The sequence below is a fragment of the Salvelinus namaycush genome, chromosome 34 (assembly GCF_016432855.1).
Source record: "Salvelinus namaycush isolate Seneca chromosome 34, SaNama_1.0, whole genome shotgun sequence".
NCBI classification, from domain to species: Eukaryota; Metazoa; Chordata; class Actinopteri; order Salmoniformes; family Salmonidae; genus Salvelinus; species Salvelinus namaycush.
Genome location: NC_052340.1, coordinates 16,856,802 through 16,874,310, shown reverse-complemented (window position 1 = coordinate 16,874,310; position 17,509 = coordinate 16,856,802).

Here is a 17,509-nt window from a genome sequence, read left to right as displayed (position 1 = left end):
CCCCCTCCCTCCCCCTCTCTGTGTGTTAACTGTACAGACCCAGAGGTCTCTCTCTGTCTTCAGACCCCAACCACATGATCTTCAGCAATCCCACTTTACCCAGCAACAAGCCCTAATTGATCATTCATGTCTGATTGAGAACCGGTGTATATAAAGAATAGCAGATTGATACAATTATGAATAGCCCCGGCTCTGGGATTTATTCATCGGGGCTTAACTGAGGTCGTCAAGGCAAAATTAGCTGCACACCGCACGAGCTGCACACCGCACGAGCTGCACACCGCACGAGCTGCAACTGAGGAGTGTTGCATTCCAGCATGGTTTCCAGAATGCTGCGTGATAGTTTTTGCTTTGTGTGAAAATATATTGGGTAAGGAGATGGTTGTCTCTAAGATGAAGACTGATCACTGGGGAAGTAAGTTATGCCAATCACTGATACCCATACTGCTGAATGATCACCAGTCCTATATAGGAAAAGCTCTCCATGGTAGGAACACTATGATAAAACCATCATCATAAAACCTCCAGTCTGTCTGTCTGATATCCACTCGCTGGACTCAGCAGACAGGAAGTCTGGAGACAATGGACAGGATATGAGGGTGAATATGGTCCATCAGAGACCTGTAGCCACTATAGCCTTTGTACGACTTATTCACAAGATCTCATAGTTTCCCTTCAAAATTCAACGTATTATGGATGAATGTCTATTTCTGATGCATTCGTTCCGTGTAGTTACAGGGTTAAAACAGAAACAACTCAAAGGGTTAAGTTTAGGTATTCATTCAGAGTGGTTAAAGTTAAGTCTATGCTTTGCGGAAGGCTTGAAACGAAATAATGAAAAATGAGGCGCTATTACCATCGGTATTCACAGTAATGTCCGGGTTTACCATCAATATTCAGAGTAATGTCCGGGTTTACCTCCAGTATTCACAGTAATGTCAGGGTTTACCATCAGTATTCACAGTAATGTCAGGGTTTACCTCCAGTATTCACAGTAATGTCAGGGTTTACCATCAGTATTCACAGTAATGTCAGGGTTTACCATCAGTATTCACAATAATGTCAGGGTTTACCATCAGTATTCACAGTTTTGTCAGAGTTCACAGTAAAGTGCAGTGGTCTAAGCAGCATGCTCTGGCAAGGAGCATCACCAGTTCGCTCCCAGTGCTAGCTAATTATTGTTCTTTTTTTCTGGTAAGTGCAAGAAGGTATGTAATCAAAGTCTTCAGGACCTTTTCAAACATCAGAAATCACAGTGTGTTTCTAGTGATCAGCCTGGACTTATTAGGGAGTAATGTATGAAAATGAGTAGGAGTGTATAGGTGGGTAAAGGGAAGGTGTTGTCTAGCTGTGTGATGGTAACAGCTCACTGAAATGAGCCATGCCTTCCTGTGCTCCTTTTCACCATCGCTCACTGGCAACAATGTTTTATTAATAGGAGAAAGAGCAGTGATGTTCACGGTAATAGAGGAGAAACACACACACTGAGGAGAAAGAACGAGGAAAGGGGAAATTGCATCTCCTTATTAAATTTGCAACTTAGAATAAGTAATGCACCTGTCATCCGTGTGTGTGTGTGTGATGCTTGTGTGTGTGTGTGTGTGTGTGTGTGTGTGTGTGTGTGTGTGTGTGTGTGATGCTTGTGTGTGTGTGAGTGCAATTTCCTTGGGTAGAGAGCAGAGGAACAACCTGCAGCTCTGTATGCGTGCAGCCTAATTTCCCCCATAATCCGCCCCTCCCATTATCTGCATAATCCTTATCCTCCGTGGATTCTACATTAAGGAGAGAGGGAAGAGAGAAAAGGAGGGAAGAGATGGAGAGAGAAAGGGGGAGGATGAAGCTTCACTCTCGTTTAAATGTCAGACCATTCATGCTCTGCTGCTTTTTGAATTATTTACGTTGTGTTTGTTCTAACTATCCTTCTCTTTATCTTCTCTCTCTCTCTCTTTCTCTCTCTCTATGTCCCCTGCCCGCATCACCGCTTCTTCTTTTATTACGTCTTTTAGAAGAGCTAGCCACAGTAAATGAGCTTATTGAACTCCAAACATTTTATCTGTCTGACCAAACCGACCAGCCTGACTGATAGCAGTAGCTGGTGAGCCGTGGGGAAACCTGACTGACAGAATGTGGAGTGGGAGAGCTGATTGGACGTGTGTGTTCTGTCACCGTGGCCTTGTTCGCGTAAAGCTCTGATTCTGTTTTACTACTGAACACGCAGTCTATCGCTGTAAGGAGAGAGAGAGGGAATTTGGTTTCGCAGTTTATTGCTTTGGCATTTGTAGACTCCAGAAGTCCCAGCAAGCGAGGAGGAAAAATGAAGAGAGCGTATCTAACAGAGGGGAGATAAAAAGAGGAGAAAGAGCTCGTTCTCATTTCCCTCAGAGTGGTCTGGTCTCCGGAGGATGATTAAATGATTTCTGATTAATGAAAAGATGGAGCAGACTTGCCTCGCTGTTCCTGTCTTCCTCTGCTCTCTAAAACACAGCAAGGCCCGACAGAATCCATCTTCATAATGACATCTTGGAGGAAGAAATGATTTGAAAGTAGATGAAACACAAACATTCTCTCTCTCTCTCTCTCTCTCTCTCTCTCTCTCTCTCTCTCTCTCTCTCTCTCTCTCTCTCTCTCTCTCTTCCTCTAGCTACAGTATTATCATCACAGAAGCACTGTTAACACTTTATTTGGGTAGTCCATCTGTAGATGCTCTGCAGACTATCAGTAATATTTCAACTATCTACTAACCCTAGCTCAAACCCTAACCATAACCCTTATCCTAATCCTAAACTTAACCCCTATCCTAATCCTAACCATAACCCTTATCCTAATCCTAAACTTAACCCTTATCCTAATCCTAACCATAACCCTTATCCTAATCCTAAACTTAACCCTTATCCTAATCCTAACCATAACCCTTATCCTAATCCTAACCATAACCCTTATCCTAATCCTAACCATAACCCTTATCCTAATCCTAAACTTAACCCTTATCCTAACCCTTATTCTAAAACTGACCCTAACCCTAAATGTAACATTAGCAAGCAGTTGCTTATCAACAGGTAGTCAGTTGCTTATCAACAGGTAGTCAGTTGCTTATCAACAGGTAGTCAGTTGCTTATCAACAGGTAGTCAGTTGCTTATCAGTAGATAGTCTGTTGATAGTATGACCATCTGTAGAGGATATACAGATGGATATTCGAGACTATCCAACTAAAGTGTGAACGAAGCACTTTGCAGGGGAGCAGATAGTACTTAATAAAGCAAATGCATGACCTTTTCTTATAGTACACAGTCACAACCTTCAAGTCTCACCATTGACCTTTCAAATTTGGGAGAACGAAAGTTCCCATTTGTCTAGAAATTCATATATTGAAAAGATATTGAATTGTTTTCTGGAAATAGTTTCTCTGCTGGCGCAATTGTGACGTATTAGATTGTCATATTATTCACTGAATATACTAGTTTATGACTTGCAGTCGTGTTGGTTCTGTCTGACTGAGTAGAGCGATAGGCACAAGCCACACGACTGAGGGAGAGTTGTACCTTCTCAGCTGCTGCTTAAAAGCCTCTGTCCCTGAAAGAGAGGGAGGGAGGAATAAAGAGGGAAGGAGGGAGGGGGGCCATGTAGTGTGTAGCTTCTTTACGCCTCATTGGCCCAGTAAACTGATATTGGCTGTGCACTCTTTAACATCACAACAATCACATCAACATCTCTGGGGCCCCACCGCAATTACCATCATCAGCTATAACTCTGCCCTTGTTATTCAGCCCGTGACTGTATTTGCAATTTAAATAATGTTTTCCCCCCTAACTGTTTTTGCATTAGTGAGAGAGAGAGCAGTAGGGAGAGAGAGAGAGAGCAGTAGGGAGAGAGAGAGAGAGAGCAGTAGGGAGGGAGAGAGAGAGCAGTAGGGAGAGAGAGAGAGTGAGGGAGAGCTGAGATAGAGCGAGAGAGAGAGGAGGAGGGAGAGCAGAGAGGGAGAGAGGAGGGAGAGCTGAGATAGAGGAGGAGGGAGAGCAGAGAGGGAGAGAGGAGGGAGAGCAGAGAGGGAGAGAGGAGGGAGAGCAGCAGAGAGAGAGGAGGGAGAGCAGCAGAGAGAGAGGGGAGGGAGAGCAGCAGAGAGAGAGTGAGGAGGGAGAGCAGCAGAGAGAGAGTGAGGAGGGAGAGCAGTAGAGAGAGAGAGAGGAGGGAGAGCAGCAGAGAGAGAGAGGAGGGAGAGCAGCAGAGAGAGAGTGAGGGGGTAGAGCAGCAGAGAGAGAGAGAGGAGGGAGAGCAGCAGGGAGAGAGAGAGAGAGAGCAGGAGAGAGAGAGAGAGAGAGCAGTAGGGAGGGAGAGAGAGAGCAGTAGGGAGGGAGAGAGAGTGAGGGAGAGCTGAGATAGAGCGAGAGAGAGAGGAGGAGGGAGAGCAGAGAGGGAGAGAGGAGGGAGAGCTGAGATAGAGCGAGGGAGAGGAGGAGGGAGAGCAGAGAGGGAGAGAGGAGGGAGAGCAGCAGAGAGAGAGGAGGGAGAGCAGCAGAGAGAGAGAGGAGGGAGAGCAGCAGAGAGAGAGGAGGGAGAGCAGCAGAGAGAGAGGAGGGAGAGCAGCAGAGAGAGAGAGGAGGGAGAGCAGCAGAGAGAGAGTGAGGAGGGAGAGCAGCAGAGAGAGAGTGAGGAGGGAGAGCAGTAGAGAGAGAGAGAGAGGAGGGAGAGCAGCAGAGAGAGAGAGGAGGGAGAGCAGCAGAGAGAGAGTGAGGAGGTAGAGCAGCAGAGAGAGAGAGAGGAGGGAGAGCAGCAGAGAGAGAGAGAGGAGGGAGAGCAGCAGAGAGAGAGAGGATTGGAGATGCAGAGCAGGCCTGTTTGGTAGTAGTTTATATGTCCTCTCTTCTCCCAGCTAGCGTCATCCCGTCAGAGATTGAGCGAGGCCCGCTGAGAGTTAGGGAGACGTGGGGGGGGGGGGGGGGGGGGGTGTATGAGTACAGGTTGTTTACATATGAGGTAGAGAGACGGAGAGAAAAGCTGGAGATGAGGCTCAGGTCCATGGCTGTCAGCGGGGAGAAAGTGGGGAGGGAGATACAGATTAGAGAGCGTGATGAGAGGGGAGGGGTTAGAGGAACTCAGGTAGAGTGCTGTCAAGGAGTAGTGAGAGGGATGAGAGGGGTGAGAGGGGGTGGAGGGATGCAAGAAGGGAGTGAGGGGTGAGGAGAGGCAGAGGGGTGAGCAGGAGTATCATCGCTGGAGTAACCTGCGTTTCCCCCGGTAACATCAGATGGTGCGACGGTATGCCAGCCTGTCACAGAGCACGGAAGGACTTCACAGAAACTCTCAGAGATACGTTGCGATTCACAGATTTAGAGAACGTCTCTCAGAGAGCGAAAGAGAGGAAGCAGCTTTCAGAGAGAGGGGGAGAGAGAAGGAAGGAGGGAGAGAGCTGATAATTAGGATGAAAAACAGTGTTTCTAGTTCCGTCGAGAAGCGGAGGATGTCAAGTTGAAGTGTACTAATTTTACCCAGCATGCCTTGCCAACCGGGGAGCTGAAAAGAAGTGGCACTCAGAGGTGAAGCGGGTGACACAGGGGTGACAGAAGGGAGGGGGGAGCTAGGTTAGTATTTCTGATTCTTACATTCGGGTGTGGAAGGCAAAATAAACGTGTTTTATACAATACTTAGTTTGTGCACAATCCTAACATGAAAGAATTGCACACAGCTTAAAGTTTAAACTTTTAATCAATGCATAATTTACACAAAACCTATTTCCCAATAAGGATTCTGCCCATATAGCACTCAGTACACCTCAGTATTGTTTTGCTATTTGTATATTGCTCTGAGAGCTTGCCTGTAAAACTCGAGGGGTTTACTCCCTGTACCAGTGGGATTGACACCACCCACTTTCCCATAAATATGGCTTTGCATCAAAGTATCGTCTAGAAATCCTGTTTCCCTGTCTGGCTGTTGACACAGAATTCTTGCAGCTTTAATTTGACTGCAGAACATACACCTCCCCCTCACCCGTTAGTGTCGTCTTGCCACCTCAGTCAACTTCGGGGTCATGAACTCTGCTAGCTGAGACTCTGGGAAAACACACTTTCTAAGGACTCTGGGAAATTGTGTGTCTGTCTGTACAGTGTGTGTGTGTTCCTCAGTTCCTCTGTGGAAAGAGGAAAGAGAAATCCTCAGATACTGTACTGAAATGCTGAAATCCAACTTTGAATGCCTTGCAGTTTATGATCATTGGTTTAAATAAACTGGGACTAAGAATAGCAAAAGATGGAACATTTATCAGGTAAGTCTAAAGCGATGGGAAGTTTTGGGAGGTATTTTGTTCGTAGCTACTGAGAGAGTGGTATTGATTATAGTTATGGAAATCACAGTCTTGCCAGACATAATTGCTATTGTTCTCCTCCTGTCCTTCATTTGAGTTATTAGTTCATTGTCTCCAATGCACACCAGCTATTTTGGTCATCTGCATAGATAAATATTTCATTGAGGTAATTTCCATTCTCCGTATAGCAATTGTCTCTAGCCATAAAGGAAACTCTATGGAAATGGATCTGTCCTTGGCAATGTAAATGTATTCAAATCACACTACATAAATCACGTCATCTAATATAGTGCAATGCCACTCATTTGCATATGTTTCAGAGTTTTTTACAAATTCAATAACGTGCTTTTACAACCGGCGACGCAGGCGGGACGATATCCCTGAATACATGATACAAAGAGGAGGCGCTGGAGAGAGAGAGAGATGGGGGGAATGGGTAGAGAGAGAGAGAGATGGGGGGAATGGGTAGAGAGAGAGAGAGATGGGGGGGAATGGGTAGAGAGAGAGAGAGATGGGGGGGAATGGGTAGAGAGAGAGAGAGATGGGGGGAATGGGTAGAGAGAGAGAGAGAGATGGGGGGAATGGGTAGAGAGAGAGAGATGGGGGGAATGGGTAGAGAGAGAGAGAGATGGGGGGGAATGGGTAGAGAGAGAGAGAGAGAGATGGGGGGAATGGGTAGAGAGAGAGAGAGATGGGGGGAATGGGTAGAGAGAGAGAGATGGGGGGAATGGGTAGAGAGAGAGAGAGAGAGATGGGGGGCAATGGGTAGAGAGAGAGAGAGATGGGGGGAATGGGTAGAGAGAGAGAGAGATGGGGGGGAATGGGTAGAGAGAGAGAGATGGGGGGAATGGGTAGAGAGAGAGAGAGAGAGATGGGGGGGAATGGGTAGAGAGAGAGAGAGATGGGGGGAATGGGTAGAGAGAGAGAGAGATGGGGGGAATGGGTAGAGAGATAGAGATGGGGGGAATGGGTAGAGAGAGAGAGAGAGATGGGGGGGAATGGGTAGAGAGAGAGAGATGGGGGGAATGGGTAGAGAGAGAGAGAGATGGGGGGGAATGGGTAGAGAGAGAGAGATGGGGGGGAATGGGTAGAGAGAGAGAGAGATGGGGGGGAATGGGTAGAGAGATAGAGAGATGGGGGGAATGGGTAAAGAGAGAGAGAGATGGGGGGGAATGGGTAGAGAGAGAGAGAGATGGGGGGGAATGGGTAGAGAGAGAGAGCGATGGGGGGGAATGGGTAGAGAGAGAGAGAGAGAGATGGGGGGGAATGGGTAGAGAGAGAGAGAGAGAGAGAGATGGGGGGAATGGGTAGAGAGAGAGAGAGAGATGGGGGAATGGGTAGAGAGAAAGAGAGAGATGGGGGGAATGGGTTGAGAGAGAGAGAGATGGGGGGGAATGGGTAGAGAGAGAGAGATGGGGGGAATGGGTAGAGAGAGAGAGAGAGATGGGGGGAATGGGTAGAGAGAGAGAGATGGGGGGAATGGGTAGAGAGAGAGAGATGGGGGGGAATGGGTAGAGAGAGAGAGATGGGGGGAATGGGTAGAGAGAGAGAGAGAGATGGGGGGGAATGGGTAGAGAGAGAGAGAGATGGGGGGAATGGGTAGAGAGAGAGAGAGATGGGGGGAATGGGTAGAGAGAGAGAGAGATGGGGGGAATGGGTAGAGAGAGAGAGAGATGGGGGGGAATGGGTAGAGAGAGAGAGAGAGAGAGATGGGGGGAATGGGTAGAGAGAGAGAGAGATGGGGGGGAATGGGTAGAGAGAGAGAGATGGGGGGAATGGGTAGAGAGAGAGAGAGAGAGAGATGGGGGAGATCTTCTCTCAGAGGAAGCCCACCCCGCTGAGCGTCCCTTTCCGACACATGTCCTTTGATCGTGGTCATGTTTAATCAGAACATGAAAGATAACACCCTGACCTTCTCCACAAGTCAATAACACATATCTCTGTCCCAGCGGCATTTAAAACCTGTTTCATCTAAACCTAATTGAAAGCAATGGTGTGTGTTTTAAGCCAGTTAGAAAGCCTCAACACAGTGAGTTTGGTGTTTTGATATGTGTTGGTATGTACAGATACTCTCAGATCCAAACGGTTCTTTTAAAGGTGGCTTTGATGAGCTTTCAAAGGTATCATTAGAGGAAAGGTAACAGTATAAAGACAAATGTTGGTGTTTTGCTCCTACTGTGACAGCTTCAGGAGGTAGCTTTCCTCTAATGTAGTACAAAAAAAAAAAAAAAGTATGAATGTATGTACTTGTAAGTCGCTCTGGATAAGAGCGTCTGATAAATGACTTAAATGTAAATGTAAATGTAGCTTAAGCACTGCGTTAACAACCTCCTGCGGTGTGTTCAATATCAGATTATGTGCGTGCTATATTAGGTTATGGGAAGGTACAAGTAAATGCATAATAAAGGAAACATTTGAGTAAATTAGGGATTCAAAGTATATTGAAAGCAGGTGCTTCCACACAGCTGTGGGTCCGGAGTTAATGAAGCAATTAACATCCCATCATGCTTAGAGTCATGTATAAAAATGGTGAACGGTGTCACATCCCTCCAATAGAGTTCCAGACACTTGTAGGATCTATGTCAAGGTGCATTGAAGCTGTTCTGGCAATTCGTGGTGGCCCAACACACTATTAAAACACTTTATGTTGGTGTTTCCTTTATTTTGGCAGCTACCTGTATGTTACATGTAGGATGCTTTACTGCCTGAAAGAAGCAGAGAGACAGAGAGGGAAGAGATTGGACAAATAGAGAGATGGACAAAGCAAAGAAATCCGACAAGGGAATGGAGAAGTTATTGTGTTTATGTGTGGAGTTAGAAAGAAGATAATCATGTACGTAAACAGAGAGTTGACAGTTTTACGGGACAGAAGGAGAAATATATATTTATGAGGAGTTTGCGAAACTATCGCCATGTTCCAAGTGCCTAACAACAACCACAGCTTGGAGCTGTGTCGTAATAAAACGGTATGGGGGAAAAGAGTAAATTATGACATTTTGAAATTTTGAGTTTCACTTAGCGGTTGCCCTCCCACCGCTAGCTAGATGCCAGATCCCATCATATGTTGGCCATCCCATCAGGAACATTTCACAATCTAGCCCTCTTCAGAAAATGAAATCCCTTCTTCTCTTTCCTCTTTTAATATGGCAGCCATCCATTTCTGGCCCCTATTCCAGCAGATCTCTAATCCAGCTGTTCTCTGCCCTCCCATCGTATTCAGAGGATGAAATGAATCCATCCTAATTGAATCAGATTGGTGGGAGGGGATCATCATCACCAGTGACATTAAGAGTGTGTGATCTAACTGGATGTCTCCATTCGGCATGCAGAGGAGGAGGTTAATATGGCTAGTACAGTAATGAACCGTTTGGATGGTTATATAGTAGTGGAATTTCTTCTTGCACACGCACTCAGGAAAACACACACACACTCACTCACTCACTCACATAATCACTCCTTCACTCTCACACACGCACGCAGGAAAACACACACACACACACACACTCACTCACTCACATAATCACTCCTTCACTCTCACACACGCACGCAGGAAAACACACACACACACACATGCACACGGTCTGTGTGTGCAATTAACATAGTTGCAGGAGAGCATTCTCTGCATATTTCCTGTGAGTCAGTAAATGGAGGTTATGTTTCTCTTCTAGGGATCTGCCCTGCGGTCTGTCTCACTCACAATCCACACGTAGCCTCCATTACACACTACCCACTCCAACTGCTCTGAGGCTGGCCAGCACAATAATGGAGAGGATTTCTCCTCAGTCAGCACATAATGGGACTATTCGATTGATGGAGTTGTTTGTATTTCCTGATTTTACACACAACTGGGATGAACTTATACAGAATGGGCTCCTAGAAAGTGTCTGCTTTTACATCATGTTATTATTGATGGGGTCTGACTCTGTGGCACTGTGTGTGTATAAATATGTGATGGTGACTGGCAGGGTTGGGGAGTAACAGATTACAAAAAAACGGTAACTGTAATCCGTTACGTTACCAGCTAAATATTGTAATCAGATTACAGCTGCTTTTGAAAAACTAGATGATTACTTCGAGGATTACTTTAGAATTCAGAAAGGATGTTTGCGGAAAAAAATCTTTGACACTTCTCTGTTTTCTCAATGACATTCAAATCAGCATTGAAAAAAGGCGCAAGTTTAAGGTGGTTCCACCTGAGCGAGTCTGACCACAAGTCAGAGACCACTATGACAACACGCCAAATGTGTTTGATGGCCTGCTGGATGGCCTGCACAAATGTGTTTGTGGCCTGCTGGAGGTCATTTTGCAGGGCTCTGGCAGTGCTCCTCCTTGCACAAAGGCGGAGGTAGCGGTCCTGCTGCTGGGTTGTTGCCCTCCTACGGCCTCCTCCACGTCTCCTGATGTACTGGCCTGTCTCCTGGTAGCGCCTCCATGCTCTGGACACTACGCTGACAGACACAGCAACCCTTCTTGCCACAGCTCGCATTGATGTGCCATCCTGGATGAGCTGCACTACCTGAGCCACTTGTGTGGGTTGTAGACTCCGTCTCATGCTACCACTAGAGTGAAAGCACCGCCAGCATTCAAAAGTGACCAAAACATCAGCCAGGAAGCATAGGAACTGAGAAGTGGTCTGTGGTCACCACCTGCAGAACCACTCCTTTATTGGGGGTGTCTTGCTAATTGCCTATAATTTCCACCTTTTGTCTATTCCATTTGCACAACAGCATGTGAAATTTATTGTCAATCAGTGTTGCTTCCTAAGTGGACAGTTTGATTTCACAGAAGTTTGATTTCACCCCGCTCCTCCGCTCTCTCCACTGGCTTCCAGTTGAAGCTCGCATCCGCTACAAGACCATGGTGCTTGCCTACGGAGCTGTGAGGGGAACGGCACCTCCGTACCTTCAGGCTCTGATCAGGCCCTACACCCAAACAAGGGCACTGCGTTCATCCACCTCTGGCCTGCTCGCCTCCCTACCTCTGAGGAAGTACAGTTCCCGCTCAGCCCAGTCAAAACTGTTCGCTGCTCTGGCACCCCAATGGTGGAACAAACTCCCTCACGACGCCAGGTCAGCGGAGTCAATCACCACCTTCCGGAGACACCTGAAACCCCACCTCTTTAAGGAATACCTAGGATAGGATAAAGTAATCCTTCTAACCCCCCCCCCCCCCCCCCCCCCCCTTAAAAGATTTAGATGCACTATTGTAAAGTGGCTGTTCCACTGGATATCATATGGTGAATGCACCAATTTGTAAGTCGCTCTGGATAAGAGCGTCTGCTAAATGACTTAAATGTAAATGTAAATGTAAGTGTGATTGACTTGGAGTTACATTGTGTTGTTTAAGTGTTCCCTTTATTTTTTTGAGCAGTGTATATATTTGTAAAGATATAATTTAATCGTATTATTTTATGTAAAAAAATGTAACCTTTATTTAACTAGGCAAGTCAGTTAAGAACAAATTCTTATTTTCAATGACGGCCTACTGGGGAACAGTTGGTTAACTGCCTTGTTCAGGGCAGAACGACAGATTTTTTACCTTTGTCAGCTCGGGGATTTGATCTGGCCCAACGCTCTAACCACTAGGCTACCTTCCACCCTATGTAGTAGAAAGTGATGGGTTAGAAGAAGCCTACATAACCAACCCATAAAGTAAAATTTAACACCCATACTGTATATGGCCAGCTATGTAAACTTTAACATTGATTTAACCTGCAATAGATGTCGGTAACATACATTTTTGTCTTCTTCTAATGCCTCTTAAGGGGAAAGTAATCTAAAAGTAACTGAATGTAATCAGATTGCGTTACTGAGTTTGGGTAATCCAAAAGTTACGTTATTGATTACAATTTTGGACAGGTAACAAGTAACTAACGGATTACATTTAGAAAGTAACCTACCCAACCCTGGTGACTGGCACTGTGTGTGTATAAATCTGTGATGGGGACTGGCACTGTGTGTGTATAAATCTGTGATGGTGACTGGCACTGTGTGTGTATAAATCTGTGATGGTGACTGGCACTGTGTGTATAAATCTGTGATGGGGACTGGCACTGTGTGTGTATAAATCTGTGATGGTGACTGGCACTGTGTGTGTATAAATCTGTGATGGGGACTGGCACTGTGTGTGTATAAATCTGTGATGGTGACGGATTTTGCCGGTGCCGTCATTGTAAATAAGAATGACTTGCCTAGTTAAATAAAGGTTACATTTAAAAAATATATATATACATCTGTGATGGTGACTGGCACTGTGTGTAAAAAGCTGTGATGGTGACTTAGCTTGGTCTATCTCTTCTACCTCATCTGTACAGCAGGGCCCCCGTTGTGGAGCAGAAAGACTTTGGCTCCTGAGAAACGTTATCTCCTAACGGGCCATGGCACCTCCTGTAGCGCTCAGCAGCCGCACAGACACCATGCTCACAGTGGGGGAGACACGCACACACGCAGATCAGCATCACACACCGACCTCCTTATCTCTGAACACAAATTACAGCACTGCCTGTAATTTAGTGCAGAGGGGAGGAGGAGAGAAGAAGGAGAGGGGGGGAGGAGTCATTGGACTATGAGGCTGACCTTTGTACAACACTTGAATGTAAAATTCAATATAAAGCTAGGATAAAGAGAAGAGAAGAACCAGGTTTAGAATGCAAATGGAACCCTTTCATGTTTTTGCTTTCTATTCCAGTTTTTTTGTTCTTTGATTCCCTTCCAAAAATAACAGGCGCAAATGTCCTTATGGGATATGGGCTCATAGGCTAGTGTTAGGGTTCTAGGCTAGTGTTAGGTTTCTAGGCTAGTGTTAGGGTTCTAATTGGTCTGCGTATCATTCAGCCGGGTTTGAGTTGTAACTGTCTTTCTCATTGTTTGTGCTTCAGTCAGATGGTGGATTGACGAGGTGAGAGAGGAGTGTCTTCTTTCACTACACTGTTAACCTACTGCACACCACACCTTTCCCATTGTAGGACTATATCCTTTACAGTAAAGCTTAATCAGTGTGTGCATATGTTTTTGTACATTTGTGTGTGTGTGTGTGTGTGTGTGTGTGTGTGCATGTGGGATTTAACAGCATATAAAGTAGGGAGGGTAGGCTTTTATTGATAATGAGGTACAATTATGAGCACCTTGTCTGGGTTGGGAGTGGGAGGAGGGGAGGGGGGCTGGTAGCTAGACAGAGAGGTTTTTGAACAGGCTTTATACCCTCAGCACCTAGTTACAGTTGCTCTAGGACTTCCTTTAAACAGTGATTGACATGAACCTGCATCAGGTGTGGTCTCCCCTTGCTAACCCTTAATCAGTTAGTCAGTCTCCTATAACCATGACTCATAGAGTGCTTTGGCTTTAATAGCAGAGGTCAAATGCTTTTAACATTGACCTGGTAATTCCTTAGAGGTCAAGCAAAGAGGCCATGTCACATGACACTGATGGGGTCAGGGGTCAGACTACTGAGTCCTTCACCTTTGGGAACCACCCAATGATCCTCAAGGGTGTCTGAGATACATTTGATGTATCAAGAAGGAAAGGGTTTACAGTATATGGTATACTGCCCCCCGTGTTTTAACCTGCCCCATAATGCATTGGTTCAGCTATGAAGGCTATTGCAGACATTTCTGACCACATTTCTGAGTGGTCAGAAACCTCAGTGAATGAACCGAGGTAAAGGAAGTCTGATGATTGATGAGGGATCCATGGGAACTCACATCCTCCCAGTAACTCAGGACATATCCCCAGGAATGATCCCCAGTGGCATTTAGCAGAGCTATAATCATACATCTATACGCTATAACCGGGTCAAAGCCTCCATCATTCAGGTAGCTTTACAGATAACCGTATATCTGGGGGTATAATGCAGAAAGCCTCGGTCACCCACTTAGCTCGTACCAGCTTTGTTACCTAAGCTCAATTACAACCTGCAATGAGCTCAGAAGACAGAACTCCTGCCATTAGGACCCTGCCATCGACAGTTTCACTGTAAGCAGTGGCAGCAATCACCTCTGATAAGAGGATTATGGGGCTGAGGAGGAATCCTCCCCGTCCTCAACACATACTATTAGGCCAACTCCTATAGCCACAAAGAGTGTCTGTCTCTCATCTGTCCCCTGTTCTCTAGCTCTACTCATCTCTCACTCTTCTCTTTCTGTCTGGTGTCCTCTGTTCACTCTTTCTCCCCTCATCCACTTTTATTTTTACCTTCCTCTATCCTTCTTCTTTCTTCTGCTGTCTCCTCCCTTCACTCCCCTCTCTTCATGCCCCCTCCCTCTGTCGTCAGTAACTCATCAATGCGCCGGCACGGGGTAATATCCTTGCTTGCATTCTTCATAAACTTTACTGTCTGGTGGAAGGCTTTTTTTCTCCTCTTTTTAGTGCAGTCAATTTAAAGCTTGGGAAATATATGTTCAGCGCCCCCGTCTTAATGTCTGCGGAATGGCTGTGTGCTGTAAAAGGGACCTTAATTGCACTGTGACACAATGGGAGCTGGCACAGTGACGGTCCCCATGGACCCCAGCACAAGAGGGGACAATGAGTCAGAGAGAGAGAGAGAGACACATTGCCACTGCCTCACTTTTCTACTGTGTCAGCTACACACTGGCTCTGTGGTCTGGTGAATGCATAAAGCAATGCAAATTAAAGGGATATAGGCCTACAATAATTTACAGATAAGGGGGAATTTTCACATGTTAGTGTTCTCATGTTGTGTGGTACATGTCTATTTTGGTGTCTCGCTAACCCTGTACCCCCAAAACCTTGAACTGGTACTCTTATTTTTCTTACCTGGAGGAAACACGCTAATTTTAAAATGAAAAATATTCACTGTTCATATAGTAATGTTCCTGGTTGTGTTCTTCTTCTGCATACCAATAGGTGCATTAAACAGACACTGTGTTGCAGCAGAGATGGCCTCTATGTCAATGAGTCTTAATGGCCGCTCTTTGAGTTGACATCTGAAAACGTGAGCTGTTGAAGATGAAACACAGAGAGCTCTGGGATGGTATATTAGCCTTTATGTCAATCAATTATCTTTCATTTACCATGCCGCAACTCTCAAAGGATCTGCTGCCGAGTCAACAACACAACACTAAGGGCTTGCCAACAGAGGAAAAGTAATTCCTCAATCACCATGATGAAAATGCATTAGCTTAAGAGGAAGTACGTAGTCAGAGAGATGAATGGTAAACAAGAGCAAAGAAATCAGTCACACAGGAACGGGAATGAGTTTGTTTATTTGTCACGGAGAGAGACTTCGGGAAGACTAGCCAATTACAGGCTGTTATTTGCAGACGGGAGAGGAAGAGGACATGAGAAGACACGGTCAAATTGATAGAGGGATAAAAGTTGGCCTCCATCTTTATTTCATATCACGGTGTTAGTCATGAGGTTGTACACTCACACCAGAGAGAGAAAGTGTGTGCGTGCACTTGGAAGAATGTGTGTACACACTGTAATTTTTTGTGATTGACAGTGTGTGGAGTTTCAACTTCAGTAACTTTGACATGTCAGTGTGTATTTAAAGTGCATTCGGGAAGTATTCAGACCCCTTGACTTTTTCACATTTTGTTACGTTACAGCCTTAAATCTAAAATTAATTAAATAAATACAAATCTACACACAATACCCCATAATGACAAAGTGAAAACAGAAAAAAACGGGGAAAAAAACAGAAAAACAGAAATATTCAGACCCTTTGCTATGAGACCCGAAATCGAGCTCATGTGCATCCTGTTTCCATTGATCATCCTTGAGATGTTTCTACAACTTGATTGGAGTCCACCTGTGGGAAATTCAATTGATTGGACATGATTTGGAAAGGCACACATTTGTCTATATAAGGTCCCACAGTTGCCTATGCATGTCTGAGCAAAATCCAAGCCATGATGTTGAAGAAATTGTCTGTAGAGCCCATAGACAGGATTGTGTCGAGGCACAGATCTAGGGAAGGATACCAACACATTTCTGCAGCATTGAAGGTCCCCAAGAACACAGTGGCCACCATTCTCTTAAATGGAAGAAGTTTGGAACCACCAAGACTCGTTCTAGAGCTGGCCAAACTGAGTAATCGGCAGAGAAGGGCCTTGGTCAGGGAGGTGACCAAGAACCCAATGGTCACTCTGATAGAGCTCCAGAGTTCCTCTGTGGAGATGGGAAAACCTTCCAGAAGAACAACCATCTCTGCAGCACTCCACCAATCAGGCCTTTATGGTATAGTGGCCAGGCACATGACAGCCCGCTTGGAGTTTTCCAAAAGACACCTACAGGACTCTCAGACCATGAGAAACAAGATTCTCTGGTCTGATGAAACCAAGAATGAACTTTTTGGCCTGAATGTCAAGCGTCACGTCTGGAGGAAACCTGGCACCATCCCTACGGTAAAGCATGCTGTGGGGATGTTTTTCCACTGCAGGGACTGGGAGACTAGTCAGGATCGAAAGATGTAAAGTACAGAGAGATCCATGATGATCCATGATCCATGATGAAAACCCGCTCCAGAGCGCTCAGGACCTCAGATTTGGGTAAAGGTTCACCTTCCAACAGGGCAACTACCCTAAGCACACAGCCAAGACAACACAGGAGTGGCTTCAGGACAAGTCTCTGAATGTCCTTGATTGGCCCAGCCAGAGCCCGGTTTTGAACCCGATCAAACATCTCTGGAGAGACATGAAATTAGCTGTGCAACGATGCTCCCCTGTGACCGACCGCCTTGATTCAGTCTAATGTAGCAAAATTAGAAATTGTGTTTTTTACATTGGATAAAAGCATAACATGGTAGATCATACACTGCATTTGAGGAACAATGGGAAAGTAATTCTGCTTTGAAAGTTGATAAACTTGTAACCTCACGTTTGAGAAAATGACTTTTGAATGTTTTGGTACCAACTGGAGAGCTCTTCTTTGTCTACACCCATTCCCGCATCATTAACACCCTTTTTAAGCTTTAGCCCGAGCCATTTCTTTAAGTGTTAATCCGAACGTTCTGTTCTAACAACAGCAGTCAAGCACCCAAGCTAACTAGCTAACTTGCTAGCTACTTCCAGACACAAATGAGAGAACATCTCACTGAACATTACTCGACCTAGCAGAGCTGGTTATTCAGAGCGTTTTGCTCTCGGATAGTTCAGAGCGCACACTGGAAGCTCTGGCCGATGAGTAGGTTTGATCTGATCATTCTGACCTCACAACGGCAGTCAAGCACCCAAGCTAACTGGTTAACATTGGCTA